Below are 19905 nucleotides of genomic sequence, written 5' to 3'. Positions count from 1 at the left end.
CTTGGGATTAGACTTAAACAAAACCATGGAAATAAGGGTTAATTTAAACATATCTGTTTGTAGGTATTATAGACATCAATATTAGAGCAATTTTATCATTATATTGCATTACCATGACATCTATAATTCATGAAACACTTTGTAAAGGAAGGCATCGGCGTATGTGTCCAAAATCCACTAAATTTGCAACGATGACTTGACATTCTAGCACGCATTAAAGGTTACATTTATTTCAGCTGTACAGTTATTAAAAATTTTTTTTTTAATTATATTTCAGCCATACAATTATTAAAAAGGAAAAAGTCCCAAATAGTATATAAACTTAAATAAATGAAAAGTGCTAGCAAAAAAGTACAAATTTTTTGTCATATACAACTCACTAAACCGTTGTATGCTCGACTCGTTGATTCTGGCAGCCAGATGTACAACAAGGCTAAAAAATTATTCCCGCCATGGCTTTGCCGTAAACAATCTCGCGTGTTTTAAGTAGAATTTGGAGTGAATTAAGAACAAAATGTGTATAATTACAATCAAATAAGCACTGTGGAGTTTCAGTTGTGATGGCAGTAAGGATAAAACTACCGATTACAAGGTAAAAATGCATTTCAGTTCAAACCATGACTTCGGGAATAAAACGTCTCATGCTTTCACTAATATAGGCAACAAAAAGTTGTTTTATTGTGCTGATTACAACTACAATCTTGAGTAATATCAATAAAGTCACATACTATAGTATATGCAAATATTGTTCAAATGTGTGCTGTGAAGGCTGGGAAGGATGTGATTGCGATTGTAGAATCAAATTGGACTCACAACCATACCACGCCATATTGGATTTAAAAACTGCCTTAAACACATATTTCATGAAGACTTCACATGCTTATTTTACTTTGTATGGCAGTTTCATGTATCTCATTTTGTTGATGGAACTTAAATCTTTTGAATGGTATGCTTAAATATTGAATTGTATTGTTGTTTCACCAGTTAAATATCAAGTGAAAAATTGGCCTTTTTTTTCCAATCAATGGTCGCACAGCGGTGTTTTTACCCTACTATCTTTCTCTTTACAAATTGCCTGTTCCAACTTATATTATTTTGCGTAGAATTCTCTGGGCTTTCTGCCAATGTAATATCATGTAGTCACAGACAACGTCTGCATTTATCTTCTTTATGTATATGTAAAAGAAACACAAATTGTCTATCTCTGTGCACAGATCTATGTAGCCAGGGTAGGTACTACATATCTGTCAGCACCTGTTAATGTATACCCTGCTCTCGAGCAATAAAGCATCAGTACCCAGATACCTGTCTTAATCACTTGTCATCATAACTGGTGACCTCCCGGACTGGACAGTAACACAGTGGTTTTGGCTCAGCCATTAATGGACTCACTACGGCCGCTTACCCATTATAGAAACCTTTAATGGAACCACACGGTGCCACAGTCTAGGTCTCTGACAGCTCCTTCCTTGGTTGACACCGGACGCCACTAACGGACTTACTATGTCACCTTTTCAGTTTGCATTATGGCGTCCTCGAATGGCTTGGCTACCACCATTTACGACATACGTTGACCGCACTCAAAGTCCCTAACGGAACCACACGGCATTAAGTCTTGACTCTGATGAACCCAACACCATTAACGGACTAAATACGGCTCATTCAAGTTTGGTGTGAGACAAGGCACGATGCAGGACTCTGTACACAGTTCATGAAGCATGGGACTTAATCACAAGTCGTACTTCCAAGTTCCTGTGCACCACCCCGACGACATTCCTAAGATGGCTATGCCTGATGGACAGCCTCCTGGGAGATCTACCTTTCTGCTTCTGCTATGTAAAAGACATCCTGAACTTCCCCTGGTCTCCAGAAGAGCATTTGAACCATGTATGGGCAGTCCTGAAGTGCCCTCAGGAGAATGGATTGGTCGTCTGTTTCGACAAGTGTACCTTTGGAGCAGAAAGGGCTGATTTCCTCGGCCGCGAGATCTCTCCAGCAGGCGTCCGCCCCATGGCCTCAAAGGTAGCCGTCGTGAAGGAATTCCCAACACCAGCAAGTGTCAAGTCCCTGCAGGGATTTTATGGCATGGGGAATTATTACTGCAGATTCATACCAGACATCGCCTGCATCATGTCTCCCGTAATGGAAGTCCTGAAGGGGAAACCAAAGAAACTGAAGTAGGAAGCCTCCCAAACAGCAGGTTTTCGAACTCACAAAGGCATCCCTCACCAAGGCTGCTACTTTGGTTCACCAGACTTACCACCGACGCCAACAACGTCGCCTGCGGAGCCGTCTTGGAACAAATTGTGAATGGCTCTCCTCAACCGCTCACATTTTTCAGCTCAACCCGCAGAGACCCGCTACAGTACCTTTGATAAGGAGTTGCTGGCCGTCTACCAATCCACTAGGTGGCCTGAAGCAACAGAAGCCACCATGAGTGCCTGCACAGAGGCCCTCTCTCAAGCTGGATCAGCCGCTTCGGCGTGCCAGACAACATCACCACTGACGAGGCCCCTGCTTTCCTCTCCGACCTGTGTGCCACCCTGGCTCGCCTATGGGAACAACGTTCCACAGCACCACCGCATATAACCCTGCAGGCCAACAAACGGCATGGTGGAAAGGACGCACCGCTCACTGAAGGCCGGCCTGATGGCGCACTGCACCAACAAGAGTTTTTGGAAATCACTGTTACCCTGGGTCTTGCGGGTCTACGTACTACTCCGAAGGCCAATGGCGAGGCATCACCTGGGAGAAAGTCTACAGTGAGGTATTAACCGTGCCAGGCGAATTTTTTCCCTACGGATGCAGTGATGAAGACATCGATTCAAAGACTACAGGAAATCACAAGGAAATTCACGCCCTACCACAAGACCTCCAGCAGGACAAAACATTTAAAACCCAAGGCTTGGCCACCTTCAAGCATGTCTTTGTGAGGAACAACGCCCACCACCCGCCCCTGATGAGACTTTAACGGGGGCTCTGCCGCGTCCTCCGCCGCATGGACAAAGCTTATCTCATCATGATTCATGGCTGCGAGGACTGGGTCTCGATAGACAGGTTAAAGCCCCTTTCCTGATGAACGACGAGGACACCAGGGAAGAACTCGGCAGGCACCCCAGAGTGCCCCCTCAGAACAAAGCCACTCTTGAAGTCCCCGGACCTCCCAAACGCAGATGACAGTTGAACCCCCTAGGACCCACACCTAGGGAGGCATCCTGTCAACCAAAACGCCGAAGGACGCAGTGGTTGAGGATGCCCCGCAACAACTGGTCTCAAGGACCAGGGGCCAACTCTTACCCCCGAGATGTTACCGCAACTAGAAGTGCCTCGTCTTATTTGCATTTTATATCTTCCAATCATTATTCCATAATAATTGCCTTGGGGGCGAGTACTTGTTGTCTTTACGACATATTTTATTTCTACAAATTCCCTGTTCTAGCATATAATTTTGTGTAGAATTCTCTGGCCTTTCTGCCAATGTCAATATCATGTATGTGCATAGACTATGTCTTTATTTATGTACATGTAAAGAAACAAAAATTGTCTATCTCTGTGCATGGATCTCTGTAGCCCCGGGTCAGGTGCTACATATCCGTCGGCACCAATTAATGTATACCCTGCTCTTGAGCAATAAAGCATCAATACCCAGATACCTCTTAATCACTTGTCCTCACAGTGTAACTTAAGCTAGTCATTGGGCTGAAGTGTCCTTCGTTAATTTCTCACCGAGCTCCTATCAAATAATGTCGGTGATTGATGATTGTAGCTGTTTTTTGTCGTGAATTTTGTAGTTCAGGCTTAGGGTAATAGCCTAACTCAGATAGCCTGTATTTACTGGTTAGCTTAGTGTGAGAAGGCTTTGTAGATTTTCCAAGTCCCAGTTAGGTATTTTGTTTCCTTGCTGAATTGTCAGGCAAAGAGGGAATAGATCTAATAGCCTACATTAATTTGCAAGCATGGCGTATGGTAACGCCTATGGAGTTTCCTAGGAAATGTGAATACAGGTTATCAATAAAAATTAAACTATAGGTGTGTTTCATAATACAAAAAGGCTTTGCGATATTTTTAAGTCTTGGTTTGATTTGAATCATATTTTCTAGGGCTATACTAATATAGCCTGATTTTTCATATTTAGTGACTCGATGGTTTATACCAATGTGTTTCTTAGGTTAATAGTTTTATCATAGTGGATATTTTGCTGTGACATGGCAGGTTACGCATTTGACTATTTAGCTAGCATTTCCAGTGGCACAGTCAATTATTTTTGGACTGTATCCTCTAGTTGCATGTAAATGGGATGCGTGCACGCAGCTTCTTTTGTTTTGCCAGCTTTCGTTATAAAGCCATGAACCGGCAAGAAATCACCCAATTTTGCATGAATTAGACAGATAATGACTGAACAAGTGACTCGCAGGATTCACGAAAAGTCCTGAAATGAAATATACTAAGGAAATCAGATAGTACCTTATTGGTATATGATGTAGGGCACTAGGCACTACCAGCAGCCTTCCCTGTTACATTTTTAGCTTATTAATAGGTAATATTTAGTGGGCAACAAGCTAGCTAGGCGGCTAACTTATCCGTGATCGCGAGTGAAGTGATTACTATGCCTACGATGCCATACAACTTAGCTAATTTAGTGCTAGCCAGTATGGCTAGTATACTAGCTACCTACTAGGCCCCATGAACTAGAAATTAGCCTCCCCAGACTTATTGGATCTAATAAGCCTGGAAAAGATGAAAAATTCCACACGCCTATCGAGAGAAAGCGTCTTTCTTGAACTATAGTACAAGTCAAAATGACGACATGGCTGGCTTTAAATGTCGCTCAAAAACACTTCGGATGCATTCATGATTACGTTATCCTAGGCAGTAATCGACTGTGCATGTGCACTGGAAATGCCGGCTAAATAGTCAAATACGTAGCCTGCGGTGACATGGCAAAATATTCATTTCGTTTATCATATTTACCCAAGAGGAACTTTGATTTTTTTTTATTTTCTAGTTAATGTACTTTTTCTGTAGTCTTTTAGTTGATGCATAATTCCAACTAGAATGGAAAACGTTGTGAAGGTTAAACTTGCTTATAGGAAGCTTTCAGGTGTTCAACGCAGTGTATTAGGCTAACTTGTCATTTCATAAGACTGTAAGTTTGATTATTGCAGAACATAGAATAGTACTCGTTATTAGACTTTTCCTGTACAGTGGTCTCCCCGTATTCGCGGGGGATGCGTACCAGACCCCCCCGTGAATAGTTAGAACCCGCAAATTTTTGGAACCCCTATAAAAATGCTAAAAACAGCCGATTTTGTTAGTTAAAACTCAAGAAAAATCAACTAAAAATTTTCATAACTTGGTTTTTTAATTTAGTTTTTATTTTATCACATAAAGTGCATTTTATGATGAAATTCATAAAAAAAACAAAAAAAACCCCAGGAATTTGTGGATATTTATCATAGAAAAATAACGCGAATTTTCCGCGAATAATGCAGGGCAACGTTCCCGAGAGAGATCCGCGAATGTGTGAGTCAGCGAATCTGGAGAACGCGAATACGGGGGTCCACTCTATTGCATTTATTGCAGGTTTTGTACAATGAATTTAGTTGGCAGTCTTGTCTGCCATGCTCTGCTCTTTCTTTGTTATCTAAGATTTGTATTTGTGTTGGAGTCTTCTAATTAGGGTTACCATTTTTGGGATTTTTAACAAGCATTTCTACTCCAGTTATCCTTTGGACGTCATGTAAGCATTCACTTATCCTGTAGAAGTAGCGCTGATCCATGTGTCCTCTTACTGGTCTATTACACTGGGAAAAGATGTTGGCCACTTACCATTTAGGCTGCCAGCCTAAATGTGTATAGTATACAAGCTAAAATCTGCAAATACATAAAACCCCTCTAAAAATTCTTAGAACTGCATATTTTGATAGTTAAAACAATAAAACTTCACCTGTGACCGGGACCTCTACACTCTCGCTGAAAAACTCGACAGTTCTGGTGATGTCATTAGTTCCACTCAAAGGATGGCGGTAGATAATCTTCAACCAATAAGGCTCACCACCAATTGGGACAGAAGCTTACCCTCTGCCTATTCTAGGTGGTGTAATCTCCTTTGGAGAATCTTCCAGGAGGCCAGCAGCAAAGCAGAGGACCAGTCAGAAAAAGGGAATTAGAGAAAGACCAGCACGAGCCGCCGTCCCAGAAAGAAGTCAGATTTCCCAGAGTGGTAGCGGTCAAGAGAAACTGTATTTTTCTATTTGTAGTCTTCATTGTTGAACTTGTAACTGTGACTGTATCATTCTAGTGTGAATGAAAGGAAGAAACTTGAATGGCATCTCATTTAAACACTCCTGAGAGACTATACCACTAATAATAAATAAAACAATAAACGATGAACTATATCAAATAAACCAAACCAAATACAGAAGAAAAGTAGATTAAACAAAAATGAAAACAATTCACATGCACCGGATAAGATATTATACATGCCATAGGATACAGAGGCATTCCTATTTGTGTTGGACTGATTTGTTACGCCGTTGATAGTACAAAAGCATCTGTTCTTGTTTTGGACTGATTTGCTATGCTGTTGAACTCTCAGCCAGGTGCATTTCTGGCAAGAAAAATGTCCTGGTGGCTTCCTTCCTCCTCTACCTAGAATATACCTATAGGCCCTTGAATCTTCTTCCTGGTCCATTTGCTGATTGTTCAAGCCATTGTGTAGATACCGCGAGTTCCTTTGGGTTAAGTTTGTATCTTGCCTAGTAGTTTGTGGATGGTCTTATGTTGGCAGAATGACTGGTGACACTCAAACTTGTTTTTGTGATGGTCCGGCTAAAGCAGGTGTGCTACACAACCGAAGATCAATCCAAGGACGTCGGTCTGACAATTTCTTCTCTCTCTCTTTTTACAAAGGGGAAGGTGGACACAGAGCTGTATTTAACATCCTTTGGGAGATGACAGTACTACTGTGATTTTTCCTCACTCTTTAGACAGGATAGATAGGGCTCTCTTGAGCCCTTCATAGGTTATGCCAGGCTTTGCTAAAAGTTACAGGAGTTGGCCTTTCCCATGCTAATGCACATGCAAGGAAGCTGGCACTTCCAGGTGGTGATGGAGTATCCCTTCATTCTTTCACTACATACATATATATTGTATGGGACTTGGTGAAAGATCCAATTTTCTTCATAATGGTGCCTGTCAAACTCCATGAGATAAAATCTCCACATGAGGAGTGGGTCTCCATATTGGTTTGTATCTTCATAGAAACAATTTGCATTTTTCTTAAATATACAACCCAAGAGTCTTTTATTATAATCCCTCCTCTAACCATCTCTGCATTTGTCCTTGTCTGACTGTGGGAAAAAAGGTAGGGTTAACAGTAAGATGACTGATTGGTGTTTCCATCTAATTACCTGCCATTAGTCAACTTCCCTGTTACCAACAATGAATCATGTTGCACCTGGTGTACCCATTTGCAGTACAGTAAAGAACATTGGTTTCTCTAGCTACTAAAAAATGCTGTTATTGTATATGTATTTTTAGGATTAAGTATATATATCCATTTAGTTTGAAGTAAGGTATGGATGTTTAAGACTTCTAAGCAAATTAAATTAGGCATTGCAAGAATTCTTTACCATTTTTTTTTTTACACAGATGCTTAGGATTAATTTACCTAGAAATAATGAACTTAAGGATATTTCACAGGCCGACACGAGCTGAGCCCAGAAATGCTGTTATTGTATATATTTTTTTAGATTAAGTGTATATCCATTGCAAGAATTCTTTACCATTTTTTTTTTTACACAGATGCTTAGGATTAATTTTACCTAGAAATAATGACTTAAGGATATTTCACAGGCCGACACGAGCTGAGCCCAGAAATGCTGTTATTGTATATATTTTTTAGATTAAGTGTATGATCCATTTAGTTTGAAGTAAGGTATGGACTGTTAAGACTTCCAAGCAAATTAAATTAGGCATTGCAAGAATTCTTTACCATTTTTTTTTTTTTTACACAGATGCCAGTGTGACGGGAAAGATGTATGAAGCATTGGGGCCAAGAGGGGCCGAAATGGATCCCCACAACCGATGTATGGGAGGACGTATGTGGTGTGTTTCAGACATTTGCGGTATCATTTGCGCTGTCATGACATGGCTACTTGTTACCTATGCAGAATTTGTAGTATTTACGGTTGTGTTGGGAACTGCAAATCATCCCATATACACCACGTTCAATATTATTCTCTTCAATATGTTTGTAATCCTTGCTCTTTCATCACATGTTCGAGCAATGTTCACTGATCCAGTAAGTACTACTGTAAACCCACTCCATAACATGTAGTAGGATTTAGTTGACGCTTAGATTATTTCAGATGTCACAAGCTGTAATTTAAATTTGCTCCTAAAGGGATACAAACCTTCACTTTTCATAAATGGAATTATCAAGCACATTGTGTGTGTTGGTTGTGCACTGGCTAAAAAACAAATGACTATCAAGGTAGACCTGCTGATTACTTACAAAAGAACAGTTTATATGCCACTTGCCACCCACACCAGGGTGGACATGTGTCAGTGGAAGCATACTGTTTGGGCCCCAAATGACAAATAAAGCAAAGGCAGATAGTGTTGGTTGGAAATACGTAAGGCTATACAAACAAAACGCCTCTATATAAATATATTCTATAATTACTACATGAAAAAACAATAGAATTTTGGTCCCTTCATAACTCAGAGTTGCCAAAATTGTTAAAATTTAATATATATATATATAGATATATATATAGTATAGTATATATATATATATATATATGATATATATATATATATATATATATATATATATATGTATATGTATATATATATATATATATATATATATATATATATATATATATATATATATATATATATATATATATATATATATATATATATATATATATATATATGTATATATATATATGTATATATATATATGTATATATATATATGTATATATATATATATATATATATAATATATATATATATATATATATATGATATATATATATATGTATATATATATATATATATATATATATATATATATATATATAATATATATATATATATATATCATATATATATATATATATATATATTATATATATATATATATTAAATAAAGGTATACCCACAAAGAAAAGATAAACAATGGAGTTTCTGCAAGATCTTTCAACTCAACGTCCTTTACTTAGCAGACAAACTGACTTACATGAGAAATTGAGAGTACAGGAAAGGTCGTATGAGTAACAGATAGGGATTATAAGGAGATTAGTACCTAGAGTCCAACACACCTGGAGAATGAGGAACCTTTCCAAACAAGCATAAACATGGGTACAATTTAAGAACAAAAAGATTTAAGTCCAACTGCTCAGACACAGGGTCAAGACAATTAAAGTATTATCAATGCGACAGCTGACCCCATTCAGATCTTTGGTAAACAAAAACTTATTCAGAAAACATATTAAACATACATATACAAAGAAAATATCTCTAAGGCAACTAATTTTTATTTAAGTCTGTAATTATATCTTTGAGGTCATTCTTAAACATGTTACAAATACAAGGGTCTAATGAAACAGGCCACCACTAATATTAAAAATTAACAATGGGAAGCAAGTTGTATTATGGCAGATCAATATTTGGATCAAGAAAATTGAATACATAAGAAAAATAGGGAAAGATTTATGTTATCACATATATTAGATATTTGCATAATAATTAAACCCACAAAAAGTTTATAGTGTAAGTTACATGGAGAAAGAAAATTCAAAGAACATTCTCAGTTTGCCTTATTTTAACGGATTTGAAACCATCAAATTATTGTTAAAAGCCTTTAAGATCAACCTTGTTTTTTCTTATAATAACACTACTAAAGGAACAACATAATATATAAAATTCCATGTATGGACTGCCTCTACTTTTATCTTGGACAGTTTGAGCAGGGCTTAGAAGTAAGATTAAAACAGCATAAATATTCTGTCAAAACTGGGCAAACATCTAATGCAATATTCATTCATTTAAGTGAAAACAACCACCAGATAAATTGGATTGGTAGTTCAGCAATTGCAAGATCAAAAGATGTCATAATGAAATCTTTTAGAATCTGCCATAATACAACTTACTTCCCATTGTAATTTTAATATTAGTCCTGGCCTGTTTCATTTAGACCTTTGTATTTGTAACTTGTTTAAATGACCTCAAAGATATAATTAAAGACTTAAATAAAAATTAGTTTCCTTAGAGATATTTTCTTTGTACGTATATGTATGTTTAATAATATTTTTTGTGAATAGTTTTTTGTTTACCAAAGATCTGAATGTGGTTAGCTGTCGCCCTGTATAATCCTTTAATTGTCTTGTCCCTGTGTCTGAGCAGTGGGATTTAATATTTTTTTCTTAAATTGTACCCATGTTTATGCTTATTTGAAAAGGTTACTCATTCTCCAGATGTGTTTGGATCCTAGGTGGTTCTAATCACCTATAATCCCTATCTATCACTTATATGACTTTTCCTGTATGTACTCTCAATTTCTCATGTAAGTCAGTTTGTCTGCTAAGTAAAGGACGTAGAGTCGAAAGTTCTTGCAGAGACTCCGTTGTTTATCTTTCTTTGGCGGCTTATACCTTTATTTATGGTTTTATCACATTCCAAACTTTCGTGATTCAGCTATACACATAAACATACATACATATGTACATGAAATATAAAAAGGGAAATTCTTATTTTCTTAGGAAAATTGAGAATTTCTCAGGAAAATATTCCACTTTCACACCTCACATACATTCAAGCTCACATCAATTTTCAGTAGTAACACTTAAACTGACAAAAAAAAAAAAAAAAACAAAAAACTATCACAATAAATCACCCTGGCCTTTACAACATTAGGTACCTACTAAGTACAGACAACGCAATACATATCATCAAAATAAAGTCGCCCTGTCTTTTACAACATTAGGAATTTCATTCACTTTTGTTAGCTGAAACTCGCCAACTATGAGATGGTTTGAATCCCACATCTTCTATTCTCTCAAGTGCAGTAAATGTATACAGTCAAGACTAATTTTAATAGTACCATTTCTGATTTGCTTAAATCACCAGAGTCAATGTTTATGATAGCTTGTGTAGCTCAAACCTGGATTAGGTTAGCATGGGCTGGACATAAACATGGTACACTAATGAAATGTTGGATCAACACTTGGAGCTCCATAACTTTATGTTAAGTTATTCTAGTTATAAAGATGGTCGGTAACACACTAGTACTACCACATGACGAACCTTGCAACACAATGCTTACTTTGCCAAGTCCAAAGCATTATAATATCCAATCCCACTCATTGTTCCTGTCAGGATTACAACTTGACCATGAACTCTATTCTGGCATCTATATACTGTACCATAAAATGCCAAGTATACAAAGTGTCCTCAACACCTCGCCAAAGCACATGACTCTCCTTTAGATCCATTCATAGAAGGGAGAGAAGTTAAGACACCTATAACAGACAAAAGAAAAGAAATTGTCAGTAACATAGCTGGTTGAAAGAAGATACAGCGAGACGACTAATAATAGACTGTTAGTAGCACAACTGTGTTACATATTATGAACATTTGATCAAAGGCAGGCATAAATGAATGAGTGTTATTAATTTGTGCTGCAGGCTTATCATGGAGTTATTTTAAAGAACTTTACATTTCAGCCCAAAGTTTTATGGAAATCATAATGGAAAAGGCCATATATGAGGACCCAGACCAGGTGAGAATTCTGGCAGAAAGTGCATATAACCAGAGGACATTGGAGGAAAAGAAAAACTCATTAATGTGAAAAGAGGCCCCATACAGGGATATTTAATGTAAAACATAAAGATGGATGATGTCATGGTGTTTTAGTTTGAGTTGGAGCAAAAGAGAGAGCTTGTGTCTTTGAAATGAGAAAATTTTGGTTTTGCTTAATTGTCAGGGTTTAAAAGTTTAGATTCAAATTGTATGAGTCATATCTAAGAAATACATATTCTGATTATAAAAAGTATTCATTGGATGATTTTTTGTTGTGACAATGATTTTTGTTGTGACGGAAGAACTAATATGAAAAATGTCAGGTTCCTTGTGATTTATCTTGCTGTTTCCCCTTGATGCAGGGTGCTGTTCCTAAAGGAAATGCCACAGAGAAAATATACAGCGTATGGGGCTACGAGAAGGTCAGGTTATTTTAAGCGCCCCAAGTGCTGCAGTATTAAACCTGAGCGTGCTCATCACTGTTCAGTGTGTCAGCGGTGCATTCGAAAAATGGATCATCATTGTCCGTGGGTTAATAACTGTGTTGGAGAAAATAATCAGAAATTTTTTGTTCTTTTTACGGTATGTAGCCTTCACTTTATTTACAGTTAATGTTTGAGAGTTTTGCGTCATGTGTGTATCTAGGTATAGTGTTAATTTCAGCACTATATTTCATCATTGGTTACAAACCCAAAATTTTGTATAGGCCTGAAATACAGAAATTGGTTTGGGTAAAACTGTGATAAAAGATTAATTGCTTGAAAGTGAAGGCAATTTCTCATTAGGATGGCAATCTAGTCTCTTGATGTTTTGCATGCAACAAGTCTTTACTGTTCAGATTCTGGTGTCACAGTATTAACTTACTGAAAGTTTTCAGCCATATTCACCTCAGGATTTTGACCATATTATGTTGTCCATTTGTAATATACCACAGTAAAGTACAGTGCACGACGACACTATAACCTCCACTATACTGCTATTAAATAAACATACATTCTGCACTTGGGAAAATATTGCAGTACCATAATTGGTCAGGTTGAGGCTATCCTGAATTAGTCTGTCAATAAGTCCAGGTTTGTTCATGAAACTCACCTGTCAGATATATATATAGCTGTATTCTCCCGACGTCCGACAGAATTTCAAAACTCCCGGCACACGCAGTGGGCGGCCAGGTGGTTAGTACCCATTTTCCCGCCGCTGGGAGGCGGATATCAGGAATCATTCCCATTTTCTATTCAGATTTTTCTCTGTCGCCGGTCGGTAAACAACTGTTTACAGACCTCCGCCGGATGATTTTGAAAACTTCTTGTGCTAACTTGAGTATTCTGATTGACTTTTGGTTTTGATTTGGCTTGTTGGCTTGGCATACGTGATAGTGGATTTGTTTTGGATTTGGCTTTGACTTTTCTTTGATTACGATGTCTGGATCTAGCTCTGCTAGCTTCAGGGTGTGTAAGGTGCATGATGTAAGGTGAGGTTGCCGAAAGCTTCGGTAGACCCTCATTCAGTGTGCTCGAAATGTCGTAGTCATGTATGTATGTTGAATGATAGATGCATCGAGTGTGAGCAATTGACTGAAATTGAATGGAAGGCATATGATTCTTACGTGAGAAAGCTTGAGCGTGATAGAATCAGGAGGTCTTCCTCTAGGAGTGCTTCTGTGAGTAGAAGTCAAGGTAGAATTGTATCTCCATTAAATCCTCCTGTAGATGTAATTCATTAAACCTCCTTAATGAATCAACCTGATGTTGTATTGCCTCCGAACAATCAGGAAGTGTCTGCAGAAGGAAGCGTATTATTTACGATCATGGAGTCGATTCGCGCCTTGGAATCTAAAGTGATTGCTCTACAGTCAAATGTGAATTGTGATAAAAGTGTTAGTGCATCTAGTGTTGTGGAAGGGGGGTCAGATCGGTCCCATAATGCCTCTAGGCCTAGGCCCCTGCCGGACTCCCAGGCCTTAGGGAGAGGGCAAGCGAAAGCCGAAGGAGGGTTTACGGGATCTAATGACCGGGTCTGACGTCCCTTCGGCAGAAAACTGAGGACGAATCTCAGGCTGCCGAGTGTTCGTGCACAGGCACGAATACTTAAAGAGTGTTCTCTTTCTTCCGAGACTTCCTCTCCTCGCCGAGGTTGGGACGCTCGGAAGACCTCTCAGGGGGAGAGCGGCAGGGGCGCAAGGTGTCGCACAAGCGGCCGTCGCCCTTGTCGCCCTCTTAAGAGAGGTTTCAGAGAAGAGGACGCTTCACGTCCTTCTGATCATTACGTAGATCCATCACCTGAAGATTTTTGAAGCTTTTCCGCCACAGAAAAGGAACAAGACTTCCATCAGGGAGAGGACTCTTTCGAGCGTCCAAGTCGCTCTAAGCATGTTCCTGAGTTGAAGGAAAGGGCATCCCCTCGCCCATCTTCCTCGCACAGGATGAGTCCTTCTCCTGATCGAGAACTTTCCCTTCAAGGAAAATGCTTTGGAAATGCAGAGACAGTTACCCTCCTTTTTTGAGAGAAAGGAAGCAGAAACTAGTCATCGAAGGAAGGGATAGGTGGCTGCCTGTTAAGAGGACTAGGCAGTCCCCCGGCTCCTCCTCCGCGTTTTTTCGCCTTTGAGTCTCCTCCTAGTAGCCGACGCATTAGAGAACGTGATTACGTTCCTCATGAAAGGGCGTCTAGGAGAGACGAATTTGACAGAGACGTGAGTTGTCGCACAGGGGCGGCCGGCGTCTTTGTCAAAAGGCCGAGAACGCTCAAGGATCAATATCGGAAGTTCAAGCTTTGCATGTTGATGATCATGCTCGGCGTCTTAAGCAACGAAGCGCTTACCAGGACGCTCAAGAAGACGCTTTTCAAGACACGCGGAACGCTCGCCAAGAACGCTCTAGCTGACGCTGTTTCACGGACGCACGGCGTCCTACACATCATGACGCTCAGCAAGACGCTCGAGCTGACGTTGTTCAGGACGCACGGCGTCCTACATCAGGACGCTCTGCAGGACGCTTCTCAGAACGCGCGGCGCCTTGCATATCGGGAGACGCTTTCCAGGACGATCAACAGTTGAGTCCGAAACGTCAGGATGTTTCTCATGTTAAAGAAAGTCGAAGTCATCGCGATCTTTGAAGGGCGCTGATGACCAAGAGAAGGATTCGTCTAGTGGATCGCTGCCCTACTGATGATGATGAACCAAATGCGTCAGCGTCGTCAGACTATAAGACGTTGACGGACTTACTTAAGAAATTGTTCCAGATAATTTTCAAGCGCCCGTTCCTTGCTCTCCACCTTCACAATTTGCCTCATCGAAGGCCAGGAAGGCCCCTGGCTTCGTTAAGATGGCCACTCGCTCTCTGCGAAGAGAGCGTTTAAGAGAGTCCAGGATTGGATGGATTCAAGGGAAGGTTAAAGGGAAGACTTCTTTTGCACTTCACTCCATCTAGACTGAAAGGGAGAGCTGGGATCTGGTACGAAACAGGAGAAGAACAGCAGGATTGAAAGCACCGTCTTCTTCTCAAGGAGATTTCGCCAATTTGGTGGACGCTCCAAGGAGGTCTTATTTGTCATCGGCTAAGGTTTCCTGGACAATGACGGAGACTGATCATCACCTCAAGGGGTTATTTAAGACGCTAGAGGTGTTTAACTTTTTAGATTGGTGCCTCGGGGGCTTTGGATGTACAATCGAGGAGTCAAGACTCGATTTCGCTGGAAGAGCTTTCGAGTGTATTAGCTTGTATGGATAGAGCAGTAAGGGATGGCTCTGATGAGTTAGCATCTCATTTTGCTACAGGTCTGCTAAAGAAGAGAGCTCTCTATTGTAGCTTTGCGGCGAAAGCAGTTTTCTCCCGCTCAGAAAGCGGAGTTATTATTCGCCCCTTCTCTACGCACCTATTTCCGCAGTCCATGATTAAGGATCTGTCGGTAAACTTGCAAGAAAAAGCTACAAGGGACTCTTGACTCAATCTTCCAGACGACCTACTCCTCAGGCTTCGACTTCAACAGCTCCAGCACCCAAGAAGAAATTTAAGCCCTTTCGTGGAGCACCTTCCTCTAGAGGTTCTTCGAGAGGAAGGGGGTCCTTCAGAGGTAAGATCTCTTCTATCAAGAAAGGAAAAAATTGACGTTTCTGCCCTTCAGGCACCTGTAGGTGCGAGACTCACCTTATTTGCTCAGGCATGGAGGACGATAGGGGCGGACACCTGGACCCTAGATGTGATCGAGAGAGGATACAAGATCCCTTTCCTCTCGCGCCTCCTTTGAGCACGAAGCCGATAGACCTGTCGCCCGCATACCAGTCAGAGAAGCAACAGATCTTACTCGACCTTCTAGATCAAATGTTGGAAAAGAAGCCGTAGAGGAGGTCCTGATGCTGGATTCCCCAGGCTTCTACAACAGGTTATTCCTGGTTCCGAAGCAGTCTGGGGGATGGAGACCTGTCCTAGACGTCAGCAGACTGAACATTTTTGTAAAGAAAGAAAAATTCAGGATGGAAACTTCTCAGTCTGTGCTAGGGGCCTTGAGACCAGGGATTGGATGGTGTCATTGGACCTTCAAGACGCTTATTTTCCACGTCCCGATCCATCCCCAATCAAGGAAGTTCCTGAGGTTCGTCTTAAAAGGGCAGGTCTTCCAGTTCAGGGTCTGTGCTTCGGTCTGAGTATGGCGCCGATGGTTTTACTTTCCTCATGCGGAAAATGTGGCGAAATGGCTTCACCTATCGAAGATAAGAGTCTCGCTCTACCTGGACGACTGGCTAATCAAGTCGCCTTCGAAGTCAAGGTGCCTGGAGGACCTTCAGACGACATTACAGCTGACGAAGGCCCTGGGCCTTATAGTAAATTACGAGAAGTCCATCTGATCCCCACGCAGTCCATCGTGTATCTGGGGATTCAGATGGATTCAGCGGCTTTTCAAGTTTCCATCAAAGGAACGTCAGCAGAGATGCTTAGAGAAAGTGTTAGCCTTCTTAGGGAAAGAAACATGCTCGGCGAAAAGAATGGATGAGTCTGCTGGGAACCATTTCTTCGCTGGAGAAGTTTGTTTCCCTGGGGAGGTTGCACCTCAGGCCACTCCAGTTTGTTATGGCAAGAAAACTGGAAAGACAAGAATCTAGAACTCGACTTTGATTATCTCAAAAAGCGGTCAAGGATCATCTGAAGTGGTGGCAAGATCTGACCAAAAAACTCTCGGAAGGGATGTCCCTCAAGCTTTTGAGCCCCGACCTAGTGTTGTTCTCAGACGCCTCATGGTGGGCTGGGGAGCAACACCTAGGAAAGGAGGAAGTGTCAGGCCTCTGGAGGGGAACAGAGGTCCTGGCACATAAACTTAAAAGAATTGGAGGCTATTCGGTTGGCTCTTCAGTTCTTCGAAGATCGATTGGTGGGCCGAGTTGTCCAGATCAACTCGGACAACAATACGGCTCTCGCTTACATAAAAAAGCAGGGGGGACACACTCTCGATCACTGTTCGTGATAGCGAGAGACATCCTTCTATGGGCGAAAGCTCGAAACATAGTGATCCTGACAAGGTTCATTTCAGGAATTCAAATGTTCGAGCGGATCTTTTAAGCCGTCGACATCAGATGCTTCCCACAGAATGGACCCTACATCTAGAAGTTTTGTCAGAGCTATGGAAGTTGTGGGACGGCCGCTAGTCGACCTCTTCGCAACCTCGAAAACGAAGAGGCTTCCGATTTATTGCTCTCCAGTTCTCGACCCGGAAGCAATAGCAGTAGATGCCATCCTATGGGACTGGACGGGGATGGATGTGTACGCCTTTCCCCCGTTCAAACTCTTAGGAGAGGTAACAAGGAAGTTTGCGGCGTCGCCAGGAGCGAGAATGACTCTGATCACCCCCTTTTGGCCCTCAAGCGATTGGTTCACGGAGGTCATGTCTCTTCTGGTAGACTTCCTGAGAACCCTGCCAGAGAGAGTCGATCTTCTCAAACAGCCCCACTTCGAGAGGTACCACGGAAACCTCTCCGCTCTGAGTCTGACTGCGTTCAGACTATCAAGAAGTTGGCCAGAGCGAGAGGTTTTTCAAGATCAGTGGCAGAGGCTATTGCCAATGCGAGAAGAGCTTCCTCTCGAGCAGTTTATCAGTCGAAGTGGGCGTCTTTCAGGAGATGGTGTAGGAAGAAAAGGTATTTTCCTCCTCCACGACCTCTGTGAACCAAATCGCTGAGTTTCTCCTGCATTTGAGAAATGTGGACAAACTAGCAGTGCCCACAATAAAGGATACAAGAGTATGCTGTCAGCTGTCTCGCCACAGAGGATTAGACCTGACAAATGATAAAGATCTTCACGATCTTTTGAGATCGTTTGAGACAACCAAAGTACTACAACCGAAGGTTCCATCATGGAACCTTGATGTAGTTCTAAGGTTCTTGATGTCGGCTCCCTTTGAACCTCTGCATGCTGCCTCATTGAGAGACACTACTAGAAAGGCGATTTTCCTAACTGCTCTTGCCACGGCAAAGAGGGTTAGTGAAATTCAGGCAATTAGTAAAGATGTGGGTTTCAGAGGACACAGTGCAGTGTGCTCCTTGGATCCTAATTTCTTAGCGAAGAATGAGAACCCATCTAACCCCTGGCCAAAAACCTTTGAAATCAAGGAGTTAACAGAGTTCATGCAAAAGACCAAAGATTGTCGGGGTCCTTCTGAGAACTTATGGTGTTCTGTTAAGAGACCCGACTTTCCTATGTCGAAGAATGCACTGGCATTCTTTTTTACGGAGCACCATCAGGGAGGCCCATGCGTCCTGCTCGGATGGTGATATGAAGCTTTTGAGAATAAAAGCCCATGAAGTGAGAGCTGTTGCGACTTCAATGGCATTTCGAAAGAATATGGCACTTAATGATATCATTAGCGCTACTTTTTTGGCGAAGCAACTCTGTGTTTGCTTCACATTACCTGCGGGATGTGAAGACGGCATATGAGAACTGCGAGTCGCTAGGACCATACATATCCGCAGAAATGGTGTTGGGGGCAGGGAGCAGCACAAATACTATCCTATAGAAAAGGGGTATGTGCTTTTTAATTTTGGTGTTGGTTTATGGTTGAAGGGTTGGTTGCTTGAGCGCTTTCCCTTTCTTTAGCCTAGAAGTTATGGGACTAACTTCGATAGGTTAGGTCAGGTGGTGGTTTTTAGTTTTTCTTCGTTGCCCTCACAGTATGGTCAATATGGTCTAGTCACATTGTGGTCACGCCCCCCCGTTGACAGATCATCTAGAGCGCACCACTACACAGGTCACTACCTTGTTGGCAACTCTAGTAAAGCAAAAGCAGACTTCGGTGACAGTAATCAAGAAGTCAGCTATGCTAACAGGTAAGGAATCAAGATGTCATCATCTGCACTTGAGGTGTTTCCTAAATCCTTCTATTCTGTCCCTTCCCACCTCCAATGGTGGGATTCGCTATATATATATCTGACAGGTGAGTTTCATGAACAAAATGTTATTGTTATGATACAATAAAGTTTGTTCATACTTACTTGGCAGATATATATATTAAAGTACCCACCCACCTCCTCCCCTCAGGGGACAGTGGTATGAAAAATCTGAATAGAAAATGGGAATGATTCCTGATATCCGCCTCCCAGCGGCGGGAATGGGTACTAACCACCTGGCCGCCCACTGCGTGTGCCGGGAGTTTTGAAAAAAATTCTGTCGGACGTCGGAGAATACAGCTATATATATCTGCCAGGTAAGTATGAACAAACTTTATTGTATCATAACAATAACATATTTGTATAAAATTGGTCCTTTGGTGGCAGCAGTTCAGGTTGTAACTGTCCTTGATGAAGTAGTGTCCTTCCCCCTTTGCCTTTGACTGTATACATCTTCTTCCTAGCTTAAACCCATTTTATGTGGGGTCGCCATTGTGAATGAGTCGTCTCCATCGATTTCTGTCCTGTGCCTCGTTCTCATTTATACCTAGTCAATCACGCCATCTCTTTCTTGGTCTTCCCTTCTTCCTTCTACCTCGCACTTCCGTCGTATGTCTTCCAACATGACGTTCCTCTCTTTGTAACAGGTGTCCATACCATTGAAGCCTTCCTTCCTGTATTCTCTTTGATATTTCAACTACCTTTGTCGATCCTCTT

At 41.1% G+C, this 19905-nt stretch overlaps 1 protein-coding gene and 1 pseudogene across 6 annotated transcripts in view; one reads left to right on the top strand and one right to left on the bottom strand.

Moving 5' to 3' along the window:
- Positions 1-19905, bottom strand: part of LOC135213695 (palmitoyltransferase ZDHHC3-like) — a 142818-nt gene that overhangs the window by 65339 nt on the left and 57574 nt on the right. The gene's annotated exons all lie outside the window — the stretch shown is intronic.
- Positions 8023-19905, top strand: part of LOC135213957 (palmitoyltransferase ZDHHC3-like) — a 29453-nt pseudogene continuing 17570 nt past the window's right edge.

The sequence above is a fragment of the Macrobrachium nipponense genome, chromosome 43, assembly GCF_015104395.2.
Source record: "Macrobrachium nipponense isolate FS-2020 chromosome 43, ASM1510439v2, whole genome shotgun sequence".
NCBI lineage: Eukaryota > Metazoa > Arthropoda > Malacostraca > Decapoda > Palaemonidae > Macrobrachium > Macrobrachium nipponense.
Note: the sequence above shows the minus strand (reverse complement) of the source record. Positions and strands in the feature narration are given on the sequence as shown.